Genomic DNA, 14,801 nt, shown 5'->3' on the forward strand with positions numbered 1-14,801 from the left:
AGTACTTCCCAACCTCTTCTTTGGATCTCATGGCGGATCTCCGGATATTCACCCTTTTTGAGTGAAAAGGGGACCTCGGGGATCACCTTCTTCAAGGCCACAACTTCATAAAAGTGGTCTTGATGCACCCTTGAGATGAACCTATCCATCTCCCATGACTCGGAGGTGGAAGCTTTTGCCTTCCCTTTCCTCTTTCTAGAGGTTTCTCCGGCCTTGGATGCAATAATGGTTATGGAAAAACGAAAAAGCAACGCTTTTACCACACCAAACTTAAAATGTTTGCTCGTCCTCGAGCAAAAGAAGAAAGAAGAGAGTAGATGAAGAAGAAATGAGGAAGAGGGAGATGGTGGTGTATTCGGCCAAAGAGGGGGAGAAGTGGTGTTTTGGTTGTGTGAAAATGAAGGGGTTAAGAAGGGTTTATATAGGAGAGAGGGGAGATGAGGTTCGGCCATTATGGGTGGGTTTGGGAGGGAAAGTGGTTTGAATTTGAAGGGTGAGGTTGGTCGGGTTTTATGAAGGATGGATGTGAGTGGTGAAGAGAAAGATGGGATTTGATAGGGGAAGGGTTTTTGGGGAAGAGGTGTTGAGGTGATTGGTGAATGGGGGAAGAAGAGAGAGAGTGGTGGTGGGGTCCTGTGGGGTCCACAGATCCTGTGGTGTCAAGGAAAAGTCATCCCTGCACCAAATGTTGCTCAAAATCACGTTTTGAGGCATTTCTGGCGTTAAACGCCGGGCTGATGCCCATTCCTGGCGTTTAACGCCAGGTTCTTACCCTTTTCTGGCGTTTAACGCCAGTCTGGTGCCCCTTTCTGGCGTTAAACGCCCAGAATGGTGCCAGACTGGGCGTTAAACGCCCAACTGCTAGGTTTACTGGCGTTTGAACGCCAGCAACATCTTCCTCCAGGGTGTGCTGTTTTTTTTCCTGTTTTTCATTTTGTTTTTGCTTTTTTAATGGATTTTGTGACTTCTTATGATCATCAACCTACAAAAAACATAAAATAACAAAAGAAACTATATAAAATATAATCATTGGGTTGCCTCCCAACAAGCGCTTCTTTAATGTCAGTAGCTTGACAGAGGGCTCTCATGGAGCCTCACAGATGTTCAGAGCAATGTTGGAACCTCCCAACACCAAACTTAGAGTTTGAATGTGGGGGTTCAACACCAAACTTAGAGTTTGGTTGTGGCCTCCCAACACCAAACTTAGAGTTTGACTGTGGGGGCTCTTCTTGACTCTGATTTGAGAGAAGCTCTTCATGCTTCATCTCTATGGTGACAGAGGGGTATCCTTGAGCCTTAAACACAAAGGATTCTCCATTCACTTGAATGATCAGTTCACCTCCATCAACATCAATCACAGCCTTTACTGTGGCTAGGAAGGGTCTGCCAAGGATGATGGTTTCATCCATGCACTTCCCAGTCTCTAGGACTATGAAATCAGTAGGGATGTAATGGTCTTCAATCTTAACCAAAACATTCTCTACAAGTCCATAAGCTTGTTTTCTTGAGTTGTCTGCCATCTCTAGTGAGATTTTGCAGCTTGTACCTCAAAGATCCTTAGCTTCTCCATTACTGAGAGAGGCATGAGGTTTACACTTGACCCTAAGTCACACAGAGCTTTCTTGAAGGTCATGGTGCCTATGGTACAAGGTATGGAAAACTTCCCAGGGTCTTGTCTCTTTTGAGGTAGTTTCTGCCTAGACAGTCATCCAGTTCTTTGGTGAGCAAGGGAGGTTCATCCTCCCAAGTCTCATTTCCAAATAACTTGTCATTTAGCTTCATGATTGCTCCAAGGTATTTAGCAACTTGCTCTTCAGTGACATACTCATCCTATTCAGAGGAAGAATACTCATCAGAGCTCATGAAAGGCAGAAGTAAGTCCAATGGAATCTCTATGGTCTCATGTTGAGTCTCAGATTCCCATGGTTCCTCATTGGGGAACTCATTGGAGGCTAGTGCACGCCCATTGAGGTCTTCCTCAGTGGCGTTCACTTCCTCCCCTTCCTCTCCAAATTCGGCCATATTGATGGCTTTGCACTCTCCTTTTGGATTTTCTTCTGTGTTGCTTGGAAGAGTACTTGGAGGGAGTTCAGTAACTTTCTTGCTCAGCTGTCCCACTTGTCCTTCCAAATTCCTAATGGAAGACCTCGTTTCAGTCATGAAACTTTGAGTGGTTTTGATTAGATCAGAGACCATGGTTGCTAAGTCAGAGGGGTTCTGCTTAGAATTCTCTGTCTGTTGCTGAGAAGATGATGGAAAAGGTTTGCCATTGTTAAACCTGTTTCTTCCACCATTATTATTGAAACCTTGTTGAGGTCTCTCTTGATTCTTCCATGAGAGATTTGGGTGATTTCTCCATGAAGAATTATAGGTGTTTCCATAGGGTTCTCCTAGGTAATTCACCTCTTCCATTGAAGGGTTCTCAGGATCATAAGCTTCTTCCTCAGATGAAGCCTCCTTAGTACTGCTTGGTGCATTTTGCATTCCAGACAGACTTTGAGAAATCAAATTGACTTGTTGAGTCAATATCTTGTTCTGAGCCAATATGGCATTCAGAGCATCAATCTCAAGAACTCCCTTCTTCTGACTTGTCCCATTGTTCACAGGATTCCTTTCAGAAGTGTACATGAATTGGTTATTTGCAACCATTTCAATGAGCTCTTGAGCCTCTGTAGGCGTCTTCTTCAGATGAAGAGATCCTCCAGCAGAGCTTTCCAAAGACATCTTGGATAGTTCAGAGAGACCATCATAGAAAATACCTATGATGCTCCATTCAGAAAGCATGTCAGAAGGACATCTTCTGATCAACTGTTTGTATCTTTCCCAAGCTTCATAGAGGGATTCTCCATCCTTCTGTCTGAAGGTTTGGACTTCCACTCTAAGCTTACTCCATCTTTGTGGTGGAAAGAACTTTGCCAAGAAGGCATTGACTAGCTTTTTCCAAGAGTCCAGGCTTTCTTTAGGTTGAGAGTCTAACCATATTCTAGCTCTGTCTCTTACAGCAAAAGGGAATAGCATCAGTCTGTAGACCTCAGGGTCAACCCCATTAGTCTTGACTGTGTCACAGATTTGCAAGAATTCAGCTAAAAACTGATGAGGATCTTCCATTGGAAGTCCATGGAACTTGCAATTCTGTTGCATTAGAGAAACTAATTGAGGTTTAAGCTCAAAGTTGTTTGCTCTAATGGCAGGGATAGAGATGCTTCTCCCATAAAAATCAGGAGTAGGTGCAGTAAAGTCACCCAGCACCTTCCTTGCATTGTTTGCATTATTGTTGTTTTCGGCTGCCATGTCTTCTTCTTCTTTGAAGAATTCGGTCAGGTCCTCTAAAGAGTTGTGCTTTGGCCTCTCTTAGTTTTCTCTTCAAGGTCCTTTCGGGTTCAGGGTCAGCTTCAACTAGAATGCCTTTGTCTCTGCTCCTGCTCATATGAAAGAGAAGAGAACAAGAAATGTGGAGTCCTCTATGTCACAGTATAGAGATTCCTTGAGATGTCAGAGGAAAAGAAATAGAAAGAAGAAGGAGAAGAAGAATCCGAACTTTACTTAGATAAGGTTCGAATGTGCATTAAGAAGGAGTGGTACTCCATAAATAGAAGGATGTGAGAAGGAGGGGAGTAATTTTTTTTGAAAATTAATTAAAATATTTTGAAAAACATTTTTGAAAACACTAATTGATTTTCGAAAACAAAAGTGGGAAAGAGGTAAAGTGATTTTTGAAAAAGATTTTGAAATTAGAAATTAAAGAGATTTGATTGAAAACTATTTTGAAAAAGATGTGATTGAGAAGATATGATTGGTTTTAAAAAGATGCGATTGAGAAGATATGATTTGAAAACAATTTTAAAAAGATTTGATTTTAAAAATTAATGACTTGCCTAACAAGAAAAGATATGATTCAAACATTAAACCTTTCTCAACAGAAAAGGCAACAAATATGAGATGTTCAATCAAATCATTAATTGTTAGTAAGTATCTTTGAAAAAGGAAAGAAATTGATTTTGAAAACATTTGATTGAAAAGATATGATTTGAAAAAGATTTGATTTTGAAAAACTTTGAAAAAAATTGATTTGAAAACAAAATCTTCCCCCTAGCACCATCCTGGCGTTAAACGCCCAGAATGGTATCCATTCTGGCGTTTAACGCCCAAAATGCACCCTTTTTGGGCGTTAAACGCCCAACCAGGTACCCTGGCTGGCGTTTAAACGCCAGTCTTCCTTCTTCACTGGGCATTTTCGAATGTCCAGCTTTTTCTGTATAATTCCTCTGCAGTATGTTCTGAAGCTTCAATTCTCTGTATTATTGACTTGAAAATACACAAAATAAAAAATATTTTTGGATTTTTAATAATCAAAATGCAACAAGAATCAAATAACAATGCATGCAAGACACCAAACTTAGCAGTTTGTATACTACTGACACTATAGACACCTAAACTCAAGTCAAAAGAATTCAAAGATCAGAGTAGAAATCATCAAGATTACTTGAAGATCCTAAGACACATGAATGAATGCATGCAATTGACACCAACTTAAATGAGACACTAGACTCAAGCAAGAAATATTTTTGGTTTTTATGATTTTCTAATTTTTTTGTGTTTTTCGAAAATTAAGTGGAAAAAGATATCAAAATTCTTAATGAGAATTCCAGGAATCAGTGCAATGCTAGTCTAAGACTCCGGTCCAGGAATTAGACATGGCTTCATAGCCAGCCAAGCTTTCAAAGAAAGCTTCGGTCCAAAACACTAGACATGGCCAAAGGCCAGCCAAGCCTTAGCAGATCACTGCTCCAAAAGCAAGATCAACAAGCTCTTGTGATGATAAGTTGAAACCTCGGTCCAATGAAATTAGACATGGCTTTACAGCCAGCCAGATTTCAGCAAATCATCATGAAACTCTAGAATTCATCTTCAAAATTTCAAAAAAATAAATGCCTAATCTAAGCAACAAGATGAACCGTCAGTTGTCCATACACAAGAACAATCCCCGGCAACGGCGCCAAAAACTTGGTGCACGAAATTGTGATCAATACTTTTCAAAACATAAACAATCCCTAGTAATGGCTCCAAAGACTTGGTGCTCAATACCATGGCATAAACACAACTTCGCACAACTAACCAGCAAGTGCACTGGGTCGTCCAAGTAATAAACCTTACGCGAGTAAGGGTCGATCCCACGGAGATTGGTGGTATGAAGCAAGCTATGGTCACCTTGTAAATCTCAGTCAAGCAGACTCAATTGGGTATAGATGATGAATAAAGCATAAAGATAAAGATAGAGATACTTATGTATATCATTGGTGAGAGCTTCAGATAAGCGTATGAAGATGCCTTCCCTTCCGTCTCTCTGCTTTCCTACTGTCTTCATCCAATCCTTCTTACTCTTTCCATGGCAAGCTCGTGTAGGGTTTCACCGTTGTCAATGGCTACCTCCCATCCTCGCAGTGAAAGCTAATGCTCACGCACTCTGTCACAGTACGGCCAATCACCGGTTGGTTCCCGCTTCCTACTGGAATAGAATCCCTCTTTTGCGTCTGTCACTAACGCCCAGCAGGTTACAAGTTTGAAGCACGTCACAGTCATTCAATCATTGAATCCTACTCAGAATACCACAGACAAGGTTTAGACCTTCCGGATTCTCTTGAATGCCGCCATCAGGTCCTGCCTATACCACGAAGATTCCGATTAAAGAATCCAAGAGATATTCACTAGAGCCTTGGTTACTTGTAGAACAAGAGTGGTTGTCAGTCCCTTGTTCATAGGTGAGAATGATGATGAGTGTCAATCATCACCTTCATCAAGTTGAAGAACAAGTGATATCTTGGACAAGAACAAGCGGAATTGAATAGAAGAACAATAGTAATTGCATTAATACTCGAGGTACAGCAGAGCTCCACACCTTAATCTATGGTGTGTAGAAACTCCACCGTTGAAAATACATAAGAACAAGGTCTAGGCATGGCCGAATGGCCAGCCTCCCAAAGTGAGTTCAATCATCAAACATGATCAAAAGACTCCTTATACAATAGTAAAAGGTCCTATATATAGAAAACTAGTAGCCTAGGGTTGTACAAAGATGAGTAAATGACATAAAAATCCACTTCCGGGCCCACTTGGTGTGTGCTTGGGCTGAGCAATGAAGCATTTTCGTGTAGAGACTTCTCTTGGAGTTAAACGCCAGCTTTTATGCCAGTTTGGGCGTTTAACTCCCAATTAGGTGCCAGTTCCGGCGTTTAACGCTGGAATTTCTTGAGGTGACTTTGAACGCCGGTTTGGGCAATCAAATCTTGGGCAAAGTATGGACTATCATATATTGCTGGAAAGCCCAGGATGTCTACTTTCTAACGCCGTTGAGACCGCGCCAATTGGGCTTCTGTAGCTCCAGAAAATCCACTTCGAGTGCAGGGAGGTCAGAATCTAACAGCATCTGCAGTCCTTTTCAGTCTCTGAATCAGATTTTTGCTCAGGTCCCTCAATTTCAGCCAGAAAATACCTGAAATCACAGAAAAACACACAAACTCATAGTAAAGTCCAGAAAAGTGAATTTTAACTAAAAACTAATAAAAATATACTAAGAACTAAACTAAAACTACTAAAAACATACTAAAAACAATGCCAAAAAGCGTACAAATTATCCGCTCATCATGCGTATGCATAGGTCCCTACGCGTGACTTCATTAATGAAGCACGTGGCTCGCGATTTTGGGGCCCTTTTGGCCCAATTTTGGAATGTTGAAGGATGATTTTGGATGCTATATGAAGGGGTAACAACACATATCAAAGGGAGCTGGTGCACAAAATTGTGATCTCAATGGCGCCAACCATTTGGTACGCACAATTGTAATCTCAACTCTTTTTCACAACTTCGCACAACTAACCAGCAAGTGCATTGGGTCGTCCAAATAATAAACCTTACGTGAGTAAGGGTCGATCCCACGGAGATTGTCAGCTTGAAGCAAGATATGGTCATCTTGTAAATCTCAGTCAGGCGAATTCAAATGGTTATAGAGTTTGGAAAATTAAAAGATAAATAAACATAAAATAAGGATAGAGATACTTATGTAATTCATTGGTGGGAATTTCAGATAAGCGTATGGAGATGCATTGTTCCTTCTGAATCTCTGCTTTTCTATTGCCTTCATCCAATCCTTCATACTCCTTTCTATGGCAAGCTGTATGTTGGGTGTCACCATTGTCAATGGCTACTTCCTGTCCTCTCAGTGAAAATGGTCCTCTACGGTCTTTGTACGGTTAATCAACTGTCGGATTTCTCGTCCCGGATGAAAAAAACCATGCACAGACATCGTATGGCTAATCAGCTGTTGGTTCTCGATCGTGTAGGAATAGGATTTACTATCCTTTTGCGTCTGTCACTACGCCCTACAGTCGCGAGTTTGAAGCTCGTCACAGTCATCCCATCCCTGATCCTACTCGGAATACCATAGACAAGGTTTAGACTTTCTAGATCTCAGGAATGCTGCCAATGATTTCTAGCCTATACCACGAATATTCTAATCTCAGATTCAGATGCTCCATTTTTAGAGGGGAGTCGATGTGAATCATTGATTAGAAACCCAAGAGATATACATTCAAGCTTGTCTTCATGTAGAATGGAAGTGGTTGTCAATCACGCATTCATAAGTGAGAATGGTGATGAGTGTCACATAATCATCACATTCATCATGTTCCTGTGTGCGAATGAATATCTTAGAATAAGAATAAGCATGAATTGAATAGAAGAACAATAGTACTTTGCATTAATACTCGAGGAACAGCAGAGCTCCACACCTTAATCTATGATGTGTAGAAACTCCACCATTGAAAATACATAAGTGAAAATAGGGTAGGCATGTCCGAATGGCCAGACTCCCAAAACGTGAACAATGGTCCAAAGATGTTCCAAAAGCTCCCTAGTACAATAGTAAAAAGTTCTATTTATACTAAACTAGTTACTAGGGTTTACAAAAATAAGTAAATGATGCAGAAATCTACTTCCGAGCCCACTTGGTGTGTGCTTGGGCTGAGCATTGAAGCTTTCACGTGTAGAGGCCTTCTTTGGAGTTAAATGCTAGTTTGTAACTTGTTTCTGGCGTTTGAATCTAGCTTGCAACTTGTTTCTGGCGTTTAACGCTAGAATAGGGCAGAAAGCTGGCGTTGAACGCCAGTTTGCGTCATCTAAACTCGGGCAAAGTATGGACTATTATATATTGCTGGAAAGCTCGGGATTTCTAATTTCCAACGCAATTGAGAGCGCACCATTTGGGTTTTTGTAGCTCCAAAAATTGCATTTCGAGTGTAGGGAGGTCAGAATCCAACAGCATCAGTAGTTCTTTTTCAGCCTCTGAATCAGATTTTTGCTCAGGTCCCTCAATTTCAGCCAGAAAATACCTAAAATCACAGAAAAACACAAAAACTCATAGTAAAGTCAAGAAATGTGAATTTTGCTTAAAAACTAATAAAAATATACTAAAAAGTAGCTAAATCTTACTAAAAACTATCTAAAAATAATGCCAAAAAGCGTATAAATTATCCACTCATCACAACACCAAACTTAAATTGTTGCTTGTCCCCAAGCAACTGAAAATAAAATTGGATAGAAAGAAGAGAACATACAATGAATCTCACAATATCAATGAAACTTAGTCCCAATTAGATGAGCGGGGCTAGTAGCTTTTTGCTTCTGAACAGTTTTGGCATCTTACTTTATCCTTTGAAATTCAAAATGATTGGCATCTATAGGAACTTAGAATTTTAGAAAGAGTTATTAATTCTCCTAGTTCAGTATGCTGATTCTTGAACACAGCTACTTTATGAGTCTTGGTCGTGGCCCTAAGCACTTTGTTTTCCAGTATTACCACCGGATACATAAAATGCCACAAACATATAAGAGGGTGAACCTTTTCAGATTGTGACTCAGCTTTGCTAAAGTCCCCAATTAGAGGTGTCCAAAGTTCTTAAGCACACTCTTTTGCTTTGGATCACGACTTTAACCACTCAGTCTCAAGCTTTTCACTTGGACCTTAATGACACAAGCACATGGGTAGGGACAGCTTGATTTTAGCCGCTTAGACCATGATTTTATTCCTTTAGGCCCTCATATCCATTAATGCTCAAAGCCTTGGATCCTTTTTACCCTTGCCTTTTGGTTTTAAGGGCTATTGGCTTTTTCTGCTTGCTTTTTCTTTTTCCCTTTCTCTTTCTCTTTTTTTTTTATTTTTTTTTTATTTTTTTTGCCATTTTTTTTCTTTCTTCTTCACTGGTTTTTCTTGCTACAAGAATCAATTTCATGATTTTTCAAATTATCAATAACATTTCTCTTTGTTCATCATTCTCTCAAGAGCCAACAATTTTAACATTCATAAACTTCACTATAAAAAATATGCATTGTTCAAGCATTCATTCAGAAAATAAAAAGTATTGCCACCACATCAAAATAATCAAACTAGTTTCAAGATAAAATTTGAAATCCAAGTACTTCTTGTTCTTTTGTAATTAGGCACATTTTTCATTTAAGAGAGGTGAAGGATTCATGGAATTATTCATAGCTTTAAGACATAGACACTAGACACTAATGATCATGTGATGAAGACACAAACATAGATAACACATAAAGCATAAAATTCGAAAAACAAAAAAATAAGAGCAAGGAAATCAAAGAACGGGTCCACCTTAGTGATGGCGGCTAGTTCTTCCTCTTGAAGATCCAATGGAATGCCTAAGCTCCTCTATGTCTCTTCCTTGCCTTTGTTGCTCCTCCCTCAGAGCTCTTTAATCTTCTCTAATTTCATGGAGGATAATGGAGTGCTTTTGGTGCTCCATCCTTAGTGATCTTGGTGCTCCTATCCTTAGTTACTCCCAATAGTTGTGCAGAGGAAAATGTATCCCTTGAGGAATCTCAAGGATTTCTTGATGAGGGAATTCCTCATGCTCTTGTTGAGGTCCATGAGTGGGCTCTCTTGTTTGCTCCATCCTTTTCTTAGTGATGGGCTTGTCCTCTTCAATGAGGATGTCTCCTTCTATGTCAATTCCAACCGAATTGCATAGGTGACAAATGAGATGAAGAAAGGCTAACCTTGCCAAGGTGGATGACTTGTCAGCCACCTTGTAGAGTTCTAGAGGTATGATCTCATGAACTTCCACTTCCTCCCCAATCATGATACTATGGATCATGATGGCCCGATCCACAGTTACTTCGGATCGGTTGCTAGTAGGAATGATGGAGCGTTGGATGAACTCCAACCATCCTCTAGCCACAGGCTTAAGGTCTGGTCTTCTCAATTAAACTAGAATGCCTCTAGAGTCTCTTTTCCATTGAGCTCCTTCCACGCATATGTCCATAAGGACTTGGTCCAACCTTTGATCAAAGTTAACCCTTCTAGTGTAGGGGCATGCATTTTCTTGCATCATTGGCAAGTAGAACGCCAACCTTATATTTTTCGGACTGAAATCTAAGTATTTTCCCAGAGCCATTGTAAGCCAATTCTTTGGATTCAGGTTCATACTTTGATCATGGTTCCTAATGATCCATGCATTGGCATAGAACTCTTGAACCATTAAGATCCCGACTTGTTGAATGGGGTTGGTGAGAACTTTTCAACCTCTTCTTCGGATTTCATGTCGGATCTCCGGATACTCATTTTTCTTGAGCATGAAAGGGACCTCAGGGATCACCTTCTTCTTGGCCACAACATCATAGAAGTGGTCTTGATGGACCTTTGAGATGAATCTCTCCATCTCTCATGACTCGGAGGTGGAAGGTTTTGCCTTCCCTTTCCTCTTTCTAGAGGTATCTCCGGCCTTAGGTGCCATAAATAGTTATGGAAAAACAAAAAGAAATGCTTTTACCACACCAAACTTAAAAAGTTTGCTCGTTCTCGAGCAAAAGAAGAAAGAAAGAAGGGAGAGAAGAAGAAAGTAGAGGAGATGGAGGGAGATAGAGGTTCGGCCAAGGAGGTAGGATAGTGTTTGTGATGTGTGAAAATGAAGGAGTGAAGAGGGGTATTTATAGGAAAAGAGAGGGAGAGTGGCCGAATGGAACTGAGTGAGTTTGGGAGGGAAAAGTGTTTGAATTTAAAAGTGAGGTAGGTGGGGTTGTTGGGGAAGAGGTATGGAGGTGATTGGTGAAGAGAATATAGGGAAGAGGATATGATTTGATTGGTGAGTGGTGTTTTGGGTGGAGTGTTATAGAGATGTGTGAAGGAGAGAGAGAGGGGTGGGGTAGGTGGGGATCCTGTGGGGTCCACAGATCCTGAGGGGTCAAGGATTTCTCATCCCTGCCCCTTTTAGGCGTACAAAATGTCCTTATTGTGCAATCCTGACGTTTAATGCTAGACTGCTGCTTGTTTCTGGCGTTAAACGCCAGCTTTTATTCCTTTCTTGGCATTAAACGCCAAGCTGCAACCTGTTTCTGGCGTTTAACGCCAGTTTGTTGCTTCTTTCTGGCGTTTAACACCAGTTTGGTGCTTCTTTCTGGCGTTTAACACCCAGAATGGTGCCAGACTGGGCGTTAAACGCCTATTCTGCTACCCTTACTTGCGTTTAATGGTGCAGTATTTTATAACCCACAAACTAACCGGCAAGTGCACCGGGTCGTACAAAGTAATACCTTACGTGAGTAAGGATCGATCCCACGAGGATTAATGGATTAAGCAACAATAGCGTTTGATAGGATTAGTTAGACAAGCAGAAAAGAGTGTTTTGGTATTCAAAGAGCATTAAATAGCAATTTTGGAATATTAAAGACAGGCAGATAAATAAGTTGGGAAAAAATATTGAGAAAACAGTTAAGGTTTCAGAGATATCTATTTCTCCGGATTGATTTTTCTTACTGACTATTTTAATCATGCAAGATTTAATTCATGGCAAACTATATGTGACTAGACCCTAATTCCATAGACCTTCCTAGTCTCCTCTAAAATTCATTAACTGCCAATTCCGTGGTCAATTAATTCCAATTAGAGGGTGATGATCAATTTCTAGTTTATATGTCAAAAGGATCCTAATTATCCAAAAATAAAGGGATTATATGTCACGTATCCCGTTAAATACAAACAATTAGAAATTCAGTATAATATGTTTTCAAGCTGTTGTTCAAGTAAAGAGCTTTTCCAAGTTTTACAAGAACTTAATTAGAACATGGGTCATACTTCCGTTCCACCCATATTCACAAAATAAAGAGCGAAAACAATTATTGAAATTAAAATCAAAACATGGATCAAATTAAAAAGATCACACGAATCAATCCATACAAATAGACAGAGCTCCTAACTGGTGCACTGATGAGCGGATAATTTATACGCTTTTTGGCATTGTTTTTAGTATGTTTTTGGTAGTTTTAGTTGAGTTCTTAGTATATTTTTATTAGTTTTTAGTTAAAATTCACTTTTCTAGACTTTACTATGAGTTTGTGTGTTTTTCTGTGATTTCAGGTATTTTCTGACTGAAATTGAAGGTTCTGAGCAAAAATCTGATCCAGAGACTGAAAAGGACTGCAGATGCTGTTGGATTCTGACCTCCCTGCACTCGAAGTGGATTTTCTGGAGCTACAGAATCCCAATTGGCGCGCTCTCAACGGCATTGGAAAGTAGACATCCTGGGCTTTCCAGCAAATATGATAGTCCATACTTTGCCCAAGATTTGATGGCCCAAACCGGCGTAGCAAATCAGCATCAGAAATTCCAGCGTTAAACGCCGGAACTGCATAAAACTTGGAGTTAAACGCCCAAAACTGGCATGAAAGCTGGCGTTTAACTCCAAAACGTCTCTACACATAAAAGCTTCAATGCTCAGCCAAGCACACCAAGTGGGCCCGGAAGTGGATTTTTCCTGTCATTTACTCATTTCTGTAAACCTTAGGACACTAGTTTACTATTTATAGGATCTTTTGATATTGTATTCGTACCTTATGACCTCATAACACTTTTACACGTTTCTTGTACCTTCCACGGCATGAGTCTCTAAACCCATGGTTGGGGGTGAGGAGCTCTGCTGTGTGTCTTGATGGATTAATGCAATTACTACTGTTCTTATTCAATCATGCTTGCTTCCATTCTAAGATATCACTTGCTCCTAACCCGGATGAAGTGATGACCGTGACAATCATCATCATTCTCACTATGAACATGTGCCTGACAACCACCTCTGTTCTACCTTAGATTAAGTAGATATCTCTTGGATTCTTTAATCGGAATCTTCGTGGTATAAGCTAGAACTGATGGCGGCATTCAAGAGAGTCCGGAAGGTCTAAAACCTTGTCTGTGGTATTCTGAGTAGACTCAATGATTGAATGACTGTGACGTGCTTCAAACTCCTGAAGGCGGGGCGTTAGTGACAGACGCAAAAGAATCACTGATTCTATTCCGGCCTGATTGAGAACCGACAGATGGATAGCCGATGCGTGACAGAGCATCAGGGACGTATTTCCAATGAGAGGGATGGGAGGTAGCCATTAACAACGGTGAAACCCTACATACAGCTTGCCATGGAAGGAGCCTTGCGTGTTTGATGAAGATGACAGTAGGAAAGCAGAGATTCGAAAGATGGAGCATCTCCAAAGCCTCAGCCTATTCTCCATTACTGCAAAACAAAGTACCTTTTCATGTTCTTTTGCTTTTTACAATCAATCCTGAAATTTCTGATATCCTGACTAAGATTTACAAGATAACCATAGCTGCTTCAAGCCGACAATCTCCGTGGGATCGACCCTTGCTCACGCAAGGTATTACTTGGACGACCCAGTGCACTTGCTGGTTAGTTGTGCGGGATTGCAAAAGTGTTATTGCAATTTCGTGCACCAAGTTTTTTGGCGCCGTTGCGGGGATTGTTCGAGTTTGGACAACTGACGGCTTATCTTTGCTTAGATTAGGACTGTTTTTTTTTGTTGGTTTAGAGTCTTTTAGTTGAGTCTAGTTTCATATTTTAAGTTTGGTGTCCATTGCATGTTTTGTTTTCTTCTAGTTTTTCGAAATTGCATGTTCTTAGTCTCTTTTGATTCATAAAAATTCTAAGTTGGTGTCCTCTTTGTGTTTTTCCTTTAAAATTTCGAAATTAGTGTTTGATTTTCTAAAAATTTTAAGTTTGGTGTCTTTTTGTTGTTTTTCTCTTCCTCTTTTAAAAATCAAATCTTTTCATAAAAACTTTTCAATCATATCTTTTAATTGCTGTTTTTCAAATCTTTTTAATTAACTAATTGATTCAGTTCTCAATTGCTTTGATCTTATTTTTTTTTGATTTTCGAATTTTTTGTTTTATTTTCCTTTTGTTTTATTTTATTTTTTTTTCGGAATTCTAAAAAAAAAAAAAAAAAAAAAACAAACAAAATTTATCTCTTTGCAATCATTATCATTTCCCTTTTGTCCATTATGGACTCAAGTGAAATTAATCAGTCCAAGAGGACTCTGGGGTCATATGCTAACCCCATTACAGCTGCATATGGGAGTAGCATCTGTATACCTCCCATCAAAGCAAGCAGCTTTGAGCTAAACCCTCAACTCATTATCATAGTGCAGCAAAATTGCTAGTATTCTGGTCTTCCACAGGAAGAACCTACTGAGTTTCTGGCACAGTTCTTACAAATTGCTGACACAGTACATGATAAAGAGGTAGATCAGGATGTCTACAGACTATTAATGTTTCCATTTGCTGTAAAAGATCAAGCTAAAAGGTGGTTGAATAACCAACCTACAGCAAGCATAAAAACATGGAAACAGTTATCAGACAAATTCCTGAATCATTTTTACCCTCCAAAGAGGATGACACAGCTAAGGCTGGACATCCAAGGCTTTAAACAAGAGGATAATGAATCC

General features: G+C 39.9%; 1 non-coding gene across 1 annotated transcript; it reads left to right on the top strand.

The window, feature by feature from the left end:
* The first annotated feature begins 2,778 nt into the window (after positions 1-2,778).
* Positions 2,779-2,886, top strand: LOC130958483 (small nucleolar RNA R71). Its single transcript, XR_009077602.1, has one exon. It is a non-coding gene; the product is annotated as a small nucleolar RNA R71 (small nucleolar RNA).
* The last annotated feature ends 11,915 nt before the right edge of the window (positions 2,887-14,801 follow it).

The sequence above is a fragment of the Arachis stenosperma genome, chromosome 10 (genome assembly GCF_014773155.1).
Source record: "Arachis stenosperma cultivar V10309 chromosome 10, arast.V10309.gnm1.PFL2, whole genome shotgun sequence".
NCBI classification, from domain to species: domain Eukaryota; kingdom Viridiplantae; phylum Streptophyta; class Magnoliopsida; order Fabales; family Fabaceae; genus Arachis; species Arachis stenosperma.